Consider the following 17,218-nt stretch of genomic DNA (forward strand, 5'->3'; position numbering starts at 1 on the left):
TGGTACAATTTTTATCTCAGACATTGCACTTTTCATCTCTAGAAAATCTACTTTTTTTTTAATCTTCCATGTATCTTGTTAACTTGCTTATATTTTCCTCTACCTTAGTGTACATATGGAATATAGTTGTAATAACTACATTACCAATTCTGTTATATGTATCACTTCTGGGTTTGAAATGATTGATTGCTTTTCTTCTTCATTATGGATCATACTTTCCTACTATGTAGTCCCCCCTTATCTACATAGGGATACATTCCAAGACCCCAGGTGGATGCCTAAACCAAGGATAGTACCAAACCCTATTATATTATGTTTTTCCTATACCTACATACCTTTGATAAAGTTTAATTTATATATTAGGCACAGTAAGAGATTAACAATAACTAATAGGAAAAATAGAATAATTATAGCAATATACGATAATAAAAATTATGTGAATGAGGTCTCTCTAACTCCTTCTCTCTCAAAATATCTTGTTGTACTATACCACAGATAACTGAAACCACAGAAGTGAAAACATGGATAAAGGGGAGCTACGGTACTTTGTACCCTGGTAATTATAGATTTCATGCCAGACATTGTGGATTTTGCCTTGTTGGGTGCTGGATATTCTTGTATTTTGAAAAAATATTCTTGAGCTTTGTCCTGGAACAGAGTCAAGTTACTTGGAGCCGGTTGGATCCTTTTGAGGCTTGCTTTTAAGCTTTTTGGGCAGGACCAGGACTAGGCTGTAGTCGAGGGCCGATTTCCCTACCCTTCTGAATGGTCTCCCCAGTGCCCTGTGAATTAGGAGGTTTCTGCTCTGGCTGGTGGAAATGCCAGCTAATCCCAACCCTGTGGGAACTCCAAGGATTGTTCTGCCTGCTCCTTTTGGGTGGAACTTTCCCACCTTCAGATAGTTTACACACAGGCACTGATCAGTTCTCAGCTGAAGACTAGGGGAGGAGAGGATGGCACAGCAGGGAAGAACCATCTGCAGATCTCTAGCTGCTCATTCTCTCTGTGCAGCAATTTCCTCTCCCGTCTTCCGTGGGAACCCAAGCCACCTTGGCCTCCCTGGAGTCTCAGCTCTGATTCCTCAATTCAGACTGATGCCGGGTTCCAGCTGGGTCCCCCTCTTGCTCTGTGGCCTGGAAACTCTCTCCAGGCTGTAAGCCAGGCAATTACAGGGCTCATCCCATTTGTTTCCTCTCTCTCAGCAATCACTGCCCCACGCTATCCGTTGTTTAGTGTCTCATAAGAGTTATTTCCATTTTTCCCTGGCTTTTCAGTTGTTTAAGCCAGGAGGGGTAAAACTGTCCCATTGTATCTTCCTGGCCAGAAACAGAAATGTGGAAGAAATTTTTCACAATACTTCAAGCCCTCAAAACATGCTCTGTGTGCTGGGGAAAGACAGTCAAACAAACAGACAATTACATGACCCTGAGAAGTGCCCTGAAGCTGGCCAGAGAGGAAGGGGCCTCAGCCACACAGGCTTCTCGCAGTCTATTAAGCACATAATGCTTGGTGCAGGCCAGTCCCTATGCTAGAATGGTCTTCCCATCATAACGGCTGGTGTGGCTCTCTGCACCCTTCAGGTCTCAGCTTAAGCAACAACTCCTCATGCAGGATTAGGTCAGCACTCCCATCCCACCGAAGGGGAATAGGAAGTCATCCGGGGATTTAAGCTGAGGCATGAGATAGGATCTATGTTCTCTCCTCTGTCTTCTGCCTCAGCCCCTTCTGCCTCCCATGGCAGGTAGGAAGGAAGAGATCCTGTTTGGAAGCCCATCATAGAGCCAAACCCTTCTCTATCATATACCCTTCTCCATCACATCCCCTTTTCCATCACACCCCCTTCTCCATCACACCCCCTTCTCCATCACATCCCCTTCTCTATCACATCCCCTTCTCCATCACACGCCCTTCCCCATCACACCCCCTTCTCCACCACATCCCCTCCTCCATCACATCCCCTTCTCCACCGCATCGCCTTCTCCATCGGAGTCAGCCTTCAGTCCTCCAAAGTCCAAGAAGATGACAAAAATGCAGCATCAGGGAACTCATTAATCCATCTGCATCTTGGGGGCCTTGTCTGTAAAGAATAATCCTACCAACTAACAAACACTTCCATTGCACCTATAAATTCCAGGGGCTCATACTGTTCCAAGACCTTTACCTATTAAATCATTTAATACTCCCAAGAAACTTAGAAGGAGCTGGAAGCACAATGACGTTTGGGAGCTCACCCAAGGTCACACAGCACGTAGGTGGCAGAGCTGAGATGTAAAACATGCATTTACTTAAGATCTACCTCCTGGGGCCAGTGTGGGGATTGAATGGGTAGTACATATGAGAGTGCCTTATGGGCTAAGCGCAGTGGCTCACGCCTGTAATCCCAGCACTTTGGGAGGCAAAGGCAGGCAGATCACTTGAGCTCAGGAGTTTAAGACCAGCCTGAGCAACATGGCAAAACACTGTCTCTACAAAAAATACAAAAATTAGCCGGGCACAGTGGCTTGCGCCTGTAGTCCCAGCTACTCAGGAAGCTGAGGTGGGAGAATTGCTTGAACCCATGAAGTCAAAGCTGCAGTGAGCCGTGATCACACCACTGCATTCCAGCCTGGGCAACAGAGCAAGACCTTGTCTCAAAAAAGTAAATATATAAATAATAATAAATTTGGTCAGGTGCAGTGGCTCATGCCTGTAATCCCAACACTTTGGGAGGCCGAGGCAGGTGGATAACCTGAGGTCAGGAGTTCAAGACCAGCCTGGTCAACATGGTAAAACCTCGTCTCTACTAAAAATACAAAATCAGCCCGGCGTGGTGGTGCATGCTTGTAATCCCAGCTACTTGGGAGGCTGAGGCAGAAGAATCACTTGAACCTGGGAGGCAGAGGTTGCAGTGAGCTGAGATCACGCAATTGCACTCCAGCCTGGGGAACAAGAGAGAAACTCCATCTCAATTTAAAAACTGAAAAAAGAAAGTGCCTTATGCTGCATGTACAGGCATGTGGTTTGTGTGTTCATTTTTTTAAAAAGCCAAAATTGGTAATAGGGATAACTTAGGGAACAGGTCTGTCTAAAGAAAGTTCCGTTTGACAAACTTTATGTACAAGTAATTTTAGAGGATTCCTTCTTATTCTTTTTCCTTAGCTCCTTCTGCAAATGTGTGTGTTCTGGGTCTGCTTGTGTAACTGACACGAAACCCAGATATTCTTAGACCTTTCCTTTCCCTCACAGACTGTGGGTGGCCTTCTCATCGCAAATGTAGTTGTCCTTCTCAAAATGGCAAAAACCCAGATTCAGCAGCTCCTAGCCTAAAAACATTCAATGAACTTAAAAGTAAATCTAATCTAATTAAAAGAGAATACACCCAAATGTTAACATCATTGGAATTATCAGTGATTTTTAGTCTCTTATTTTATACCCTTCTGTATTTTCCATATTTTCTACAATAAGCTACAAAAAATTTTTAGAAATAAAAATGTAATTACCAAGTTATAGTTTGAATAAAATTACCACTAAATTTCGTATACCAAATTTAATGATTTTATGTGAACACACTAAATACTAAATAACACATTTTATATTCCTGCACTGAGGGAGCTGCTATAAATCTGCAAAGGGTGCTTAAAAAATAAGCGACGAGCTGGGCGCGGTGGCTCATGCCTGTAATCCTAGCACTTTGGGAGGCCAAGGCAGGTGGATCACCTGAGGTAGGAGTTCAAGACCAGCCTGGCCAAGATGGCAAAACCCCGTCTTTACTAAAAATAGAAAAATTAGCGGGGTGTGGTGGCAGGCACCTGTAATCCCAGCTACTCAGGAGGCTGAGGCAAGAGAATTGCTTGAACCCAGAGGGGGGCAGAGGTGGCAGTGACCCAAGATTGTACCACTGCACTCCAGCCTGAGCAACAGAGAGAGACTCTGTCTCAGAAAAATAAAATAAAAAATAAGTGACGGTTTGTATGAAAATATCTAGAACAGACAAATTTATCTAGACAAGGAGTAGATTAGACGTTGCTAGGGGCTGGAGGGGGATGGGAATGGAAAGTTATTGTTTAATGGGTACAAAGTTTCTGTTAGGTGTGAGGAAAAAATTTTGGAAATAAATGGTGATGATTGCACAACACTATGAATGCAATTAATGCCACTAATTGTACACTTAGAATGGTTAAATGGTAAATTTTGTCATATGTATATAATTAGCACAGTAAAAAATAATAAGTGACGGCTCAGCTAAGGGAGAAAATGTGGTCCAGAACGCGGGGCCTCCACTGGTCTTTGTGTCCTGCTGCCAGTGATCGCTAGCATTGAGCAACTGCTGCCCAGGGAGTTAAGAAACTTGTTCATCATGCCCCACTGACAGGGACAGGGGATCTTACCCTAGACAGTTCGAAGCCAGATGTCACATCCTGAACCTTTTTACTGCACTCCACAATGACAAAACTGCCTGCTGTTGATGTCACATCTGGAGTGATGTCACACAGGAATGATCTGCAGGTAACGCTGTAAGGGAGTTGCTGTTAGCTCTGTTTACAGAGGAGAAACCACAGCCTTGGAGGAGTTGTCGACTGCTGCTCGGTTATGAAGCCAGTGGGTGGCAAAAGCCCCCTGTTCACGCCCAGGCCTGGCACCTGCAAAGGCCAGACAGCGGTGTCAACACTGCTGGCAGATTTAAAATCACCATCGCAGTACTGAAGCTGGGTCAGGGAGCTGAGGTAGGCCAGGCTGGAAAGGCTTGGAGAGGTTTCCAGGGAGGGCAGGATGAGTTTTTTAAATCCACCGTTTGGTGGCTGCTTTGGGCTTCCGCTGCCAAGCCAGTTTGGGTCCTTGGAGGATCTCTCATCCTCCTCCATAAACATTCACCAGCCCCGGCCCGCGGCGTCGGGGCAGCGGCGCGGAACCCGGAGTGCCGGCTGGGTTCGCGGACACTGGCTCCCCGGCGCGGAGGCGCGGCTCTGCACGACGGGACTCCCGGGGGAGGGAGTGCGAGGGGGCCGCGAGGACGCGCGGGGGCGGGGCGGGGCCATCTGGACGGCCGCTTGGGGGTGGGTGCGTTTGCTAAGAGGGGCGCCAAGCAAACGGAAACCGCGCACCTCTACTGGATCAATCAAAACAGAGCCTCCGGACAAACGGGAATGGGGGCGGCGCAGAGGCCCTTCGGGAGGTTTCAGGCACCATCTGTGAGGGGCGCACCCAGGGAAGCTCTGGGTTTGTCCACTCTGAGGCCTGTCCAGTTGTACAACCACCCTGTCCTCAGCGTCGTTTGGAGGGGACAGATGCATAGCCCCCCGGCCCAGTACAGCTAGAAGCGACTTCGGAAAGAAAACCTTGCAATCCGCCTATCTTACAGATAAGGAAATAGCGCCCCTAGAGGAGAAGTAGCTGCCCCAAGGTCACAGAACTGCTGGGGGCAGAGCCGAATGCCTTCCCTCCATCACCCAGCTTACATATTGAGATGAAGCCTTTGTGGTTTTATCTGCCCACCTATCTGTCAGCTTCTGTGCAACTCATGTGTGCAGTCTAGTCCCCAGCGCAGTCCCTGGAACCTAGTAGGTGCTCAGTAAATGCTTGTGAAACGCAAACGAACGGAAATGGGACTAGAAAACCCAGGTCCTTAATCTTTGAGGAAAGACATAATCTAGAAATCCAAGAGTACTGACCGTTGTTTAGAGTCAGAGTAGCTGGAGGCTGGATGAATACACCCAACCCAGGGACCCCCGACCGCTGCCCAAGCAGCTCCACTCCTGTCTACAGTGAAAAAAAGAGCCACTTCCTCCCTCCCTTCTTCATCTCCCCACTCCTTCCCAAGGCTGAGGATGAAGATATCCTCTGAGGGCTTCGCCTTAAAACCTTAGAGCTGGAAGGAAATTTCCATCGCCTCTAGTTACAGTCTACGTAATGTTTTCTTAAATGATTTTCATTAAGTTCATTCAATATTTATTGTGCATCCACCATGAACAAGGCCCTACATTGCTCAAACAAGACATGTGATCCTTGTTAAAATCAAAAGCAAATTTACAAGTCAGGAGTCTTCTACAGCCAGAAGTATTTAGTGGCCAAACATAAGTATTCAATACAGACTATAAATACTGCAGCTGTTATTTCAAAAAGCAAAAGCCCATGTTAAAAGAGGTCATTCTTGGAGAAGTTTTTTTCTTCTTGATTGGAAAAAAAAATTTCCAGGCATAGGGAACTGATCACTGGACTGGGGATGTGTCCCCAACCCTTTTCCTAGCCAATACAGATAAGATCTGCTCTGGGACAACCAAAGAAAGCTAAAGAAGATGTGATATCTGGCAAAACAAGCCTAAACAAACCTCTGGAAAGTCAAGAAAGAATTGGGGGGAATGCAAGATTTATTAGAGCCTGCAGGAAACCAAAGTTCAATTAAGTAATTGAAAATATAGAGGCCGGGCATGGTGGCTCATGTCAGTAATCCCAGCACCTTGGAAGGCTGAGACAGGTGGATCACTTGAGTCCAGGAGTTCTAGACCAGCCTGGGCAACATGGTGAAACCCCATCTCTACAAAAAATGCAAAAATTAGCTGGGTATAGTGGCACACAACTGTGGTCCCAGCTACTCGGGAAGCTGAGGTGGGAGAATTACCTGAGCCCAGGAGGTCAAGGCTTCAGTGAGCTGAGATCTCGCCACTGCACTCCAGCCTGGGCAAAAAAGACCCTGGATTAAAAAAAGAGGAAGAAAAAAATATGAAGTACTATAAAATATGAAAATAGGGAAAGGTTAGAGAATGAGCTGCCTGGTTGTATTAGGTGTTTGCTTTTCTTCAAGACTTGCTCTAAGTTGATATCATATCTCAGAGTCAGAGTCTCAGTTTAACTGATATGTGTATACCTGGAGCCCAGCATGCTGTTTGACATGCAATGGAAGCCGTTCACGTTCGATGCAATTCAGGGCTTGGTGAGTCAAACTCAGTTACTCCACGAGCTAAACATTTACCTACCCTGTGACTCTGTACTTTTTCTCCTGGATAGATATATATATATATATATGTACACATATATATTTGTACATATATATATATTTGTACATGTATATATAAATATAGATGTATGGATATAGATATATATATACACACAACAGAAATGAGCGGTTAGGTCCACCAATAGACATGTAGAAGAATATTTATGACAGCCTCATTCAGAATAGCTCAGACTGGAAGCAGCTCAAATGTTCATCAACAGGAGAATGGATAAACAAATTGTGGCGTAGCTATACAGTGGAATAATGAGCAAGAACAAGCTGCTCAACAACATTAACGAATTACACAGGCGTTATGCTGAGTGAAAGAAGACAGACACAAGAATATATATTGTTTAATCCAATGTATAGGAAATAGAACACAAGCGAATCTAATTTATAGTGACAGAAGTCAAAATAATTGTTGCCTTTGAGACAGCAATAACTGAAAGCTGGCACAAGGGGACATTTTGGGCCTCTGGAAATGGTCTGTATTTTGATCTAGGTGGTGGTAATGTGTGCGTGTGTGTATAAATATATACATATATACACATTTAAGCATAAGTATGTAAACATACATCAAGTTATACTCTTAAAATCAGTGCACTTTATGAAGGTTACGCCTCAATAGAAAACAGGAAGAAATCGTTTCGGCCAGGATGACAAGTGCATAGTGGGCAAGCTACCACTCTCCCCTCCCCGGCCAGCGGCAGATGTCGCTAATTAATCACCACGCTCCTTTCCTTTGAGCTCGGCTTCAGAACCATCTCAATCCAGTGCTCCAGCCAGCTGTGCTTTGAGGCAAAACTCTCAGCTTTCCCTCATGTATACACAAGTATGTTGATTAAGATAGTTAATTAATCATCTTACCATCTTAATTATTAATTATCATCTTCAATTTGTTAAGCCACACTCTGAGGAAGCCTGACTCCCACTATGGACTGGTGGCAGCTTCTCCAAAGTCTGGGTTCAGTTCCCAGAAGGAGGTGGCTTCTGAAGAGCACATTTGGATGCTGGAGAGTGATAGCGGGAGGGGCACGCGACAGGAAGGAAGCCCCTTGACAGAGGGCTGGCGGATTAACGCAGCACACAGGTAAGCATGGGACCCAGAAAAGGCTCAAGTTTGGGCACATTTTCTACCAAGTGGAACTAACTGGTTTTTCTTGACTGAGGAAAGGGACGAGGAGAGAAGTTGAGGCTGGACTGCAGGGACTAGTACCTCTTGATTTGCCCGAGGTTCTCTGGCACCTGAAGCACAGCCTGCCCCTCAACAGTCACCAAGGCAGTGTCTTATCGGGGATGATAACGCTTCCTGTGGGGTTCATCCTGCACAGCATACAAAATCTTCCACTTCACTATCACGCCATCATGAGATCTGGATAGGGTGGGAATTAGCCTCCCCACCCCAAACCCCCGCCTCATTTTAAAATAAGAAAACTGGCCGAGCACAGTGGCTCACACCTGTAATCCCAGCACTTTGGGAGGCCGAGGCGGGTTGTTCACTTGAGGTCAGGAGTTCAAGACTAGCCTAGCCAACATGGTGAAACCCATCTCTACTAAAAATACAAAAATTAGCTGGGCATGTTGGTGCATCTGTAATCCCAGCTACTCAGGAGGCTGAGACATGAGAATCATTTGAACCTGGGAGGCGGAGGTTGCAGTGAGCCAGGATCGCGCCACTGCACTCCAGCCTGGGCAACAGAGCCAGACTCTGTTTCAAAAAAAATAAAATATGCTGGGTGTGGTGGCTCACGCCTGTAATCCTAGCACCTTGGGAGGCTGAGGCGGGCAAATCATTTGAGGTCAGAAGTTCGAGACCAGCCTGGGCAACATGGCGAAGCTCCATCTCTACTAAAAATGCAGAAATTAGCCAGCCATGGTGGCGCGTGCCAGTAATCCCCAGCTACTCAGGAGGCTGAGGCAGGAGAATCGCTTGAACCCGGGAGATGGAGGTTGCAGTGAGCCAAGATCATGCCATTGCACTCCAGCCTGGGTGACAAGAGCAAAACTCTGTCTCAAAAAAAAAGTAAAATAAAATAAGAAAACCAAGGTTCAAAGAGGTCGTGTGACTCATAAACACCCTGCTAACGAAGTAAGGGATTCCAGACTCAAACGCAGGTCTGTGTCATACAAAGCCCATGCTCCTTCTTTGCCTTATCCTTTCATTTTAGTTTTTATTTTTCATCAAAGTTATACATGCACATAAATGGACAACTTGTTCTGCAAGATTTTTTATGAAAATGGCAGTTCCTCGTCCCCATTTCCTTCTCCTGAAAGTAACAACTTTCACCACTTTATTTTTTATTATTTATTTTACTTTTTTTTGAGATGGGGTCTTGCTGTGTCACCCAGGCTGGAGTGCAGTGGCACAATCACAGCTCACTGTAGCCTCGACTTCCTGGACCCAAGTGATCCTCTCACCTCAGCTTCCTGAGTAGCTGTGACTACCGGTGCATGTCACCACACCTGGCTAATTTTTGTATTTTGAGGGAGATTTGGGGTTTTGCCATGTTGCCCAGGTTCGTCTCAAACTCCTAGGCTCAAGTGATCTGCCCGCTTCGAGGCTGCAGTGAGCTATGATCATGCCACTGCATGCCAGCCTGGGCAACAGAGAAAGCCCTTGTCTCAAAAAATAAATAAAATAAGATACAAAAAAGCGGTATTGCCCTGGTTATAGTTTAGTTTCTCTCTACTGGCTGACTGCTAAGAAGGATGTTGCAGCTAATTAATGAAAAAGGAATGATCAAATTAGAGTAATACCATTTTGTACCCACCAATTAATGAATGAATCTAGGCATTGTGTATCAGCAGCTGTTAACGTCACTCCCTTTACACATACACACACACACACACACAAATAATACATTATGTGCACCTCTTGAGGAAAGAACACACCATCGCCTATAGTTGTCAAAAAATCAAAACCTGAATTTGATCAAGCCTCTAGATTTACCAGTTTACTGGAAATACAGACATATTCCAGAGATATTGTAGATTCAGTTCCAGACAACCACAATAAAGAGAATATTGCAATGAAGTGAGTTACATGAATTTGTTGGTTTCCCAGTGCATTTAAAAGTTATGTTTACCCTACACTGTAGTATCTTAAGCGTGCAATTACTATTATGTTTTAAAAGGCAATGTATATACTTTAAAAATACTTGGCCGGGCAAAGTGGCTCACGTCTGTAATCCCAGCACTTTGGGAGGCCAAAAGTGGATTACCGTAGTCACAATTTAAATTTACTTTTAGAATTATTTGATTCATATCTGCCTCACTCACTAGGCTTTAATCTCCAAGAGGGCAGGAGTCATGCCTGTATTAGCTCGTCATTTTATCTCCTGGTTTAGCACATGCCTGGCGCATTGCAGGTGCTCCGTGAAGAGACACTGGATGAACTAAATATTAGATTGACAAGAGAGTTTGGTCCTCCCATCCCAGCTGCCACCATTTGCATGCTATTGCCCAAGGAAACCTGCCACCTTCTGCAGCCCTTAGACTCCTCCTAGAGGAGCCACCTCACCTCCCTCCACCTGCTCCCTCCTCTTCACCCTCCTTGCCTGCTGCTCAGAAGCTCTAGGCAACTGGCTGGGTACAGTGGCTCACACCTGTAATCCCAGCACTTTGGGAGGCTGAGGCCGGCAGATCACCTCAGGTCAGGAGTTCGAGACCAGCCTGGTCAACATGGTGAAATTCCGCCTCTACTAAAAATGCAAAAACTAGCCAGGCACGGTGGTGCCTATAATCCCAGCTACTTGAGAGGCTGAGGCACGAGACTTGCTTGAACCTGGGTGGCGGAGGTTGCGGTAAGCTGAGATAGCACCACTGCACTCCAGCCTGGGTGACAGAGTGAGACTCTGTCTCAAAAAAAAAAAAAGCTCCAAGCAACTAGAATAGACCTAGAAGAACTGAGGCGGCCATGCAAACCTGGCCCCTCTGGCCCCACTGAGAGCCAAAACCTCCTCCGTTGGTCCCTAACAAGCTGGTGAGTCTGGGTCCTAGGTCCTGGGTACTTCCCCTAAGGCCTGGAACTTCATTTTTTTGAGACAGAGTCTCACTCTCGTCCAGGCTGGAGTACAGTGGCAAGATCATGGCTCACCGCAGCCTCAACCTCCTGGGCACAGGTGATCCTCCCACCTCAGCCGAGTGGTTGAACTACAGGTACGCGCCACCAGGCCCAGCTAATTTTTTGCAGAGATGGGGTTTCGCCATGTTGCCCAGGCTGGTCTCAAACTCCTAGGTTCAAGCAATCTGCCCGCCTTGCCCTCCCAAAGTGCTGGGATTTACAGGCATGAGCCGTCGTGCCCAGTCTGGCCTGGAAGATTCTTAAAGACACATCACCACGGTCATCTGAAGAATTCCCTCCACCTAAGAACCTGCTCGCCCGACTCTACCCTGCTGGATGGAAAGAAGGCCTGGGCACATATTTGATTATCCAGTGAGGACTTGTTGAGTGCTTGCTATGGCCAGGCTATGTGTGAGATGGTTGGGGAACGTCAGTGAACAAACACGGCAGACACAGCCACGCTCCCCTTGCTCCTTGCTCACCAAACAAAGTTCATTCCATCGCTCACCCTGGCCCCTTGGGGTCTTTGTTGTTTAAGCCAATCATGGTGTTATATACCCTTATAAATGCTAGCATTGTTTTGTAGAGATGGGGTTTCACCATGTTGCCCAGGCTGCAAGATGAAAAAGTACTTGGCACTACTACACTATACATTTTAAATGGTTAAGATGGTAAATTTTGTGTTGTGTTTCTTACTACAATTAAAATTTATTTTAAAAGTTTGCGCATGAGTAAGACTAAATTGTAGAGTTTAAGAAGGCATTCTTGGGTGAAATTATAAAGAAATGCAAGGAAGTTTTACTATAAAGTAGCTGAGTTTCTCTTTGAGTACTTCACTCTAAGTACTGCCACTGTCTGTCCAGTCAGACAAGAGGACTCATGCTGTCACACCCTGAGTGCCCAGTGAAGCTGGAGCTGAACCCCAGGCCATCCTGTTTCCACTACACCGATGCTAGCATTCACAAGGGAATAGAGCACCATGACCGGCTCAGACGAATGACAATCCCAGCCAATAAAACTTGAGGAGGCGTCCGCTGGGAGCTGCTGGGAAGGTTTTCCTCACCCTTACAAAGGGACATGAAGAAGAAACACCTCCTCCTCAGGCCAACATTGTGTGATGCCTGGAGCTGGGACAGCAATTTTGCAACCTTGAGGCAAATGACTGCCACTGTGAGAATGGCAAGGCTGAAAGAAAGAACCTGGGTTATTGGTGACAACGGTGAGCTTCTGAATTCACCACCCTGGACGTGCCCTTCCCCTGATCTTCTCGTGGCCTATGAGGATGAAAGCCCTCATTGTTTGCACTGGTCCTGGATGAGTTTTCTATTACATGTAACCAAAAGCCACCTACAAGGGGCAGCTCACACTTCCTGAGCAACTGCTGGCTAGCAGGCACCGAGCCACAGACCTTAGTACTCTCTCATTATTCCCACTCCCCCCTTAGGAGCTGAAAGTCATGACCCCATTTTATAGCTGAGGAAGCTGAGACCCAGAGATCAACAAGGACTCGCTGTGTCACACACTGAGTGCCCAGTGGAGCTGGAGCTGAAGCCCAGGGCATTGTCTTTCCACTACACCAATGGTGGTGATGGATTTCATCACTATGCCCATTGGAACTCTCCACTACAAGTGCATAGAAGGGGAACCAGGCCAGCCCAAGCCACAGGGTATCCAGGAACTCAGAATCAGTCTCTCTCTCTCTCTCTCTCGCCACCTCTCTGTCTCCATCTCTGTCTCTCTCCCATCATTGCATGCTCCATACTCTCAGGCCAGCTGCCCCACTACGCCAGAAGTATGGCCACCAGCAACCCTAGTCTCACAACCCAATAGCCAACGGACAAAAAGGACAGCAGTCTCACTTGCCCCAGCTCGAGTTTTATTGGCCAACCTTGGGCCACACACCCCCGCCTTGGGCTAATCATGTGAGTCTGAATTCTGGGTGCTACGTCCTGGTCTGTGTCTTGGACTATTCAAGCTCTCTAAGACTCAGTTTGCCCATCCTTAAACAAGGATAATAATAATTGTACTTACTTCATTGGGTTTTTGGGGGGATCATTCATTGATTTAATGAATACTTATTGCAGCCAACTCTGTGCCAGGCAGTGTGTTAGGTGTTGAAGCTACAGTACAGGACAGAGACCCAATCCCTGCCCTCATGGAGTTAATAGTCTAGCGAGAAAGACAGATGTTACATAAACACATGAACGATTCTCTCTATTACAACTGTGAGAAGTGTTTTAAAAGTACAGAGTTCCACTGGAGAGAGGGAAAGGAGACCTAACTCAGGTCAAATGAGTAACATTTAAAGAGCCCAACACTGGGCTTGGCATGAGTTAGCTTTCAGTCTTTGTAGCTATCATATAGTTTTTACTTGGCATCTTCCCAACCCTCTGGCCTCCCCACAGCCACTTCCCACAAGGAGAGGAGCTGAGTGACTTGGCTGCCCTGCAGCCAATTACAAGCTTCCTAGGGGACAGAGAGCAAGTGTGACACATGCGTTGGGACAGCAGCGAAACAGCAGGTCCCAGGGAAGCGCAATGCTGGTGGGCGGCATACACCCAGCTCACAACATCACCACTTATTGGAAGCAGCCTTTTCTGGGCTTCAGCTGAAGCCCCAACCAGGAGGCCTGCAGAGGCCCCAGTGGCTTCTCAGGTTCCAGGGTCTCCCAAGCTCCTTCAGCTGGCTTTGCATCGAGCCCTGAAATGCACTGCCGAACAAGTGACTTGCCTTTCACCATTGCCAGGCTCTGCCATCATGAGCCTCATCTCCCTGGCCTCAGGGACAAGGGTCCTGCCCCTACCCCTGCCCCAAGGCACCGTGCTGTATAATCACTTCCTAGTGACCGTTTGCAAAGCTCTTTGTGATCCAGGAATGTGTCTGCGGAACATACTCTGTCCCCAGCAGGGCCCTATACAGCTCCTTCCCATCTCTCTTGTGCAGAGGCACTGTTTCTTCAGGGAAGAAGGGCCAAGAAGCTGCCGCATCGGATCACTGCCACAAACACTGGCTCCGTTCCCATCCTCATCACCACTGCCCTGGCCTGAGCTCAAGCCCTCATGGGACCCCAGTGCTAGCCCATCTGGCCACCCGGCCTCCAGGGTCTCCCTTCCAACATGAGGCAGCCAGAGGGGCTGCCTGGAGCACATGCCACTCCTCCATTTGAGCACCCTCAATGGCTCCCTGGATCTGCACCATCCGGCCAGTCCCCTAATGTTGCCACAAGGCCCTTGTGATGTGGCCCTTGCCTAACATTTCCAACTGTATGTTCTCAGCCAGCCAACTATATGCACAGAGTTTGCCTGGAACATGATACATGTTTGTCAAACACGTGTCCCCTTCTGCATTAATTTACTATATGCCAGGCTCTGTGTGTGGCTCTGGGATGCAGTGGTGAGCCACACGGACATAGTCTCTGCCCTCAGAGAGTTCACAGTCTAGTATGGGAGGCAGACAGCAATGAAACAAAAGCAATCACAAGGGTTTATCGGAGCAGGGTGTGGTGGCTCATTCCTATAATCCCAGCACTTTGGGAGGCCGAGGCAATCGGATCACTTAAGCCCAGGATTCAAGACCAGCCTGGGAAACATAATGAAACACCCTCTCTACTAAAAATACAAAAGTTAGCTGGGCGTGGTGTCATGTGCCTGTAGTCCCAGCTACTTGGGAGGCTGAGGTGGGAGGATCGCTTGAGCCTGGGAGGCCGAGCTGCAGTAAGCTGTGTTCATGCCACTGCACTCCAGCCTCAACAGAGTGAGACCCTGTCTCAAAAAAATAATTAATTAAAAAAAGAGTTTATCATTACAAATTATAGTGAGAGCTATGAAGGACCCATCCATGAAGGATGGAGAGTATTAGAGAAGTGTGACTTTGCCTGGGAGTCAGCAGCTCCCCTGAGATGACACCCACCTGACATCAGGTGAATGAGCAGTCACCATCCAGGTGAGGGGTTTGAGGGTGGAGGGAGAGTGTCCCTGATGCTGAGGCCAGAGAGCACCCACAGGCTCTGGGATCTGGAAGCCTGGGAGCAGGTGGGCCCTAGGGATCCCAGGGCTGTGAGTGGGGATGCAGATGGGGCATGATCCCCCTGAACCGAGGAGGGCTGGGAATGAAAACAGGGAAGCCTGGTAAGTGACGCTGGGGGTTTGGACTGATGTCATCACAGTAGAAATGCCAAGTCAAAGGGGACTTTATAATTGAACTTTTTTATTATGGAATTTTAAAAAATAAATAAATGTAGAGAGAACAGTACCATGAATTCCTGAACCCCTCATCCAGCAGCATCCACAACAGCCGACCCACAGCCAAGCTTTTCTCAGCTATACCCCACCCACACTCCTTACCCCAAATGTATGATGCCCAAACAAATCCCAGGTTTGTTTGCTGTGTAGTTCACCCATAGATATTTCAGTATGTATCTCTACAACAAAAGGACTGTTTTTAACATAACCACATTATCACACCTAAAAAATAAATGATAACACAAGGGGAAATGTCTGAGGCTTGATATTTATTGCCAAACTACCCAGAAAAGCCCCCCGCCGACCCCAAGCAGGTGAGAGGGCCCCCATCTCACTACACACTTGCCAACACTGGGAGTTACAAGAGATGGATTTCTACAAGAGGCTCACCCCAAACCTAGGAGCTAACCCTTAAATTCCAAGTTCACTTAATTAAAAGAGGCAGCCACAGAGACACTTTCTGTGGAAATCTCTCTCACACATCCAACAGCCACTTGTGAGCGGCCAGCGATTGGGGGTTGTAGAGACCGGAGGTGGTGAGCCCAGCAACCCCTGCCAGCTCCCCAGGGTGGGCCCAGTACGGGTTCATGGAGCACCCTGCCGGCTCCCCAGGGTGGGCCAAGTGAGGGTTCACAGAGCACCCTGCTGGCTCCCCAGGGCGGCCACGTGTAGGTTCATGGAGCAGGGCCCCTGACCATCCTTCATCTCCCACATCTGCCCTCAGCCAATGGGGCAGACTGAGACAGGGTTTCCTTAGGACCCAAGGGTTTCCAGAAACAACCCACCAGAGCCAGAGAGGGAAGGACCAGCAGGCGCTCCCTCCTATGGCAAGCACATCCCCCTTCAGAGCTCAAAGGGTTTCTGTTTGAGCTGAAACCTAGGGACTCACTGCCTTGCCTCTCCTCAGACCTGTGCCCCCCACACAGTGACTCATGGGCATCCCGTTCAGTCAGGAACCTAGAATATTAAAAGATCTACAAGCCAGATAGGTGAGTTTTCAGGTTCAGAGAGCAGTTTCATCTTTCTAGTAAGATGGAGGCAGCCACAGTTCCAGAACTCTCTGCGCAGTTCCCTAACCTTTCTGAGCCCTGGTCTTTACCTAATCAGGTTTGACTTCCTGCTACACCCTCCTACTCTCAGTCAGAATAGAGGCGGCAACCAGGCATGGTGGCACACGCCTGTGGTCCCAGCTACTCGGAAGGCTGAGGTGGGAGGATCACCTGAGCCCTGGGAGTTCAAGGTTGTAGTGAGCTGTCATCGCACCACTGCACTCCAGCCCGGGTGAGACCCTATCTCTAAAAAAATTAAAAATAGAGACAGCTGTCCTTCCTGCAAGCCAGCCAGCCAGACACTGAGTCTTTGCTGTGTTCCAGGCACCCTGCTAAGCCAGAGAGATGCATGGGTGAATAGGACCTGATCCCTTCCTTGCAGGAGGTCACCATCTCTAAGAAAAGCAGTCACATAAACACTGTGCAACGTGACCAGGGCTCCAGAAGAGATGCGTTCACAATGCTGTGGGAATTCAGCTAGTGGAGCCAAGAGCTCTGCCTGGAGAGAGAAGGCTTCTAGGGGGTGGGATCTTAAAAGCTGGGGCTTGAATGACACTGGGGAAAGTCAAGGTGGGGGAAATCGTCTCCTGGACAGGACATGAACTAACACTCTTTGGATTCAAGCAGCAGAATATCTTTTCGTACACTTACTGGACATTTGTACATCATATTTGAAGTAATGTCTATTCAGATCCTTGCCCATTTTTTAATTGGGTTATTTGTTTTTTTTATTGTTGAGTTGTAAGAATTCTTGGCCAAGCTCAGTGGCTCATGCCTGTAATCCCAACACTTTGGGAGGCTGAGGCAGGAGGATGGCTTGAGCCCAGGGGCTTGAGACCAGCCTGGATAAGACAGCGAGATCCCATCTCTACAAAAAATTAGCTAGGCATGGTGG

The 17,218-nt window shown here is 47.5% G+C and overlaps 1 protein-coding gene and 1 long non-coding RNA gene across 2 annotated transcripts in view; one reads left to right on the forward strand and one right to left on the reverse strand.

Moving 5' to 3' along the window:
• Window positions 1-17,218, reverse strand: part of ARHGAP19 (Rho GTPase activating protein 19) — a 106,152-nt gene that overhangs the window by 4,630 nt on the left and 84,304 nt on the right. The window lies entirely within an intron of this gene.
• On the forward strand, window positions 4,506-17,184 carry LOC129048332 (uncharacterized). Its single transcript, XR_008510578.2, has 3 exons — window positions 4,506-4,703; window positions 7,875-8,060; window positions 11,897-17,184. It is a non-coding gene; the product is annotated as an uncharacterized LOC129048332 (long non-coding RNA).

The sequence above is a fragment of the Pongo abelii genome, chromosome 8 (assembly GCF_028885655.2).
Source record: "Pongo abelii isolate AG06213 chromosome 8, NHGRI_mPonAbe1-v2.0_pri, whole genome shotgun sequence".
Taxonomy (NCBI): Eukaryota; Metazoa; Chordata; class Mammalia; order Primates; family Hominidae; genus Pongo; species Pongo abelii.